General features: G+C 35.8%; 1 pseudogene; it reads left to right on the top strand.

Annotated features, from left to right (window-relative positions):
• LOC138021064 (uncharacterized) overlaps positions 1-467 on the top strand; it is a 1,005-nt pseudogene extending 538 nt beyond the window's left edge.
• Positions 468-2,500: the final 2,033 nt, after the last annotated feature.

Here is a 2,500-nt window from a genome sequence, read left to right on the forward strand (position 1 = left end):
AATTCCCGTTAGAATACTCCTGCCCTTCAAAGATCTGAGATCAGCAAACAAACTACGCTAGCAACTAAGCGATCTTAGCCGAAAGATAAATACCGAAGTGCATCCTGTCTTTACAAGCCGCAAAATCAAAGATGAGCTTAAAGCTAAGGAACCTAAACCTCCAATTGTCAACCAGCAAAACGTTGTATATTCCTTTCAGTGTGATCTGTGTCATGCAGCCGGATTATGTCGGCTTTACAAGCCGACACTTATATCAACTTGTCGAGGAGCATAAACGATGGGTAATCGGCAATCATGTGAGAGAACAACATGGAATCGAGCCATGTGAAATCGCAAAAAACTTTAGGGTCCTGAGGAAGCGCTCGAACAAGTTCGATTGTTTGATTTTTGAAATGTTTTTTGTTCGGGACCTTAAGCCAAAATTAAACAAACAAAGTGATTATATCCGCGCAAAGCTGTTTGCTTAACACTTCCAATAGTTTTCATTCTTTTGACCTCTTATTTACACTTTATTTTCGCATTCTTTTATTTTTACTGTTCGTATGTAAATACTTAGCTTTTACCTTCATTTCATTGTTTCAGAAATGGTATATATGCGAAAATTTTATTCACGAACTCAAACTTAAAATGACCGTGGAGCGGTCGAAACGCCGTTCTTATTTCAGGGGCACCCAACGAGAATATTATTCAAAACCACTTAAAAATAGCATTGTTAAACGTATTTTAGTATTTAAACGGTAGATATAGGCATATTTTATCCCTTAAAATTTTTTCATCTGTTCGGACTTCCTAGCTGAAAGTCAAGTGATACGAAAATTATACGGATCAAAACTTACCTTTTCGAAAATTTCAGCCAGAAAAAAGGCAACCGAAAATTCTAGGTGACCTTTTTAGGGTAAAAATCCGTTAAAAATGGGCAATTATACCATTTTTTAGAACTTCGAAAATCCTAGGACAGGCATGCAAGTAAGAAATTTTACAACAAATGTTTCGAAAATTCTAGATCTCAAACCGTCTTCCGAACAGATATTTTGCGAAAATTGACGTTGGGTGCCCCTGTTATTTTTCATCGCTCGTTTTTATAACTAAATGTTTTAGTAAGAACTTATTACTTCGTATTTGAACAACTTTTATTTAACAACAGCAGCCCACTGACTGAAACAAAGCTCTCGAATTCGGAGATTGCGAGCGATCGCACCGCGCGAAACTATTAAAGTAGTTAGAGCGATCGGGGTGTGAGAAGATATCTGCGGGTGAACAAACCAGGCAGCTTACACAAGCGATATGGTATGTACTTTAAGTAGGGTTATTAAAGTGTATCATAAAGCGCATAAATTATATAAAAGAGGTATATCAGCATATATATGTAGCTATAGCAAAGTACATACATGTATATCCATCTATGCCCATATATCTCTCTGTATACCCATGTATTCCCATGTATGTCCATGTATACACATGTATACCCATGTTTGTCCATCTGTATCCATGTACAGCCATGTATACCCATGTATACCCACATACAGGCATGTATATCCATGTATGCCCGAGTATGTCCATGTATACCCATGTATATCCATGTATAACCATGTATGTCCATGTATACCCATGTATATCCATGTATAACCATGTATGTCCATGTATACCCATATATATTCATGTATACCCATGTATATCCATGTATACCCATGTATGTTCATGTATACCCATGTATATCCATGTATACCCATGTATGTCCATGTATATCCATGTATAACCATGTATGTCCATGTATACCCATGTATATCCATGTATAACCATGTATTTCCATGTACACCCATATATATTCATGTATACCCATGTATGCCCATGTATACCCATGCATATCCATGTATAACCATGTATGTCCATGTATACCCATATATTCATGTATACCCATGTATATCCATGTATACCCATGTATGTCCATGTATATCCATGTATAACCATGTATGTGCATGTATACCCATATATATTCATGTATACCCATGTATATCCATGCATACTATTTATATATTCATGAATACCCATGTAAATCCATGTATACCCATATATATTCATGTATACCCATGTATATCCATGTATACTCATGTATGCCCATGTATACCCATGTATATCCATGTATAACCATGTATGTCCATGTATACCCATGTATACCCATGTATATCCATGTATAACCATGTATGTCCATGTATACCCATATATATTCATGTATACCCATGTATGCCCATGTATAACCATGTATTTCCATGTATACCCATATATGTCCATGTATACCCATATATATTCATGTATACCCATATATATTCATGTATTCCCATGTGCGTCCATGTATAACCATGTGTATCCATGTATAACCATGTGTATCCATGTATAACCATGTGTATCCATGTATAACCATGTATGTCCATGTATACATATATATATTAATGTATACCCATGTATATCCATGTATACCCATGTATGTCCATGTATACCCATA

This window comes from Montipora capricornis, chromosome 10 (assembly GCF_036669925.1).
Source record: "Montipora capricornis isolate CH-2021 chromosome 10, ASM3666992v2, whole genome shotgun sequence".
In the NCBI taxonomy this organism is placed as follows: Eukaryota; Metazoa; Cnidaria; class Anthozoa; order Scleractinia; family Acroporidae; genus Montipora; species Montipora capricornis.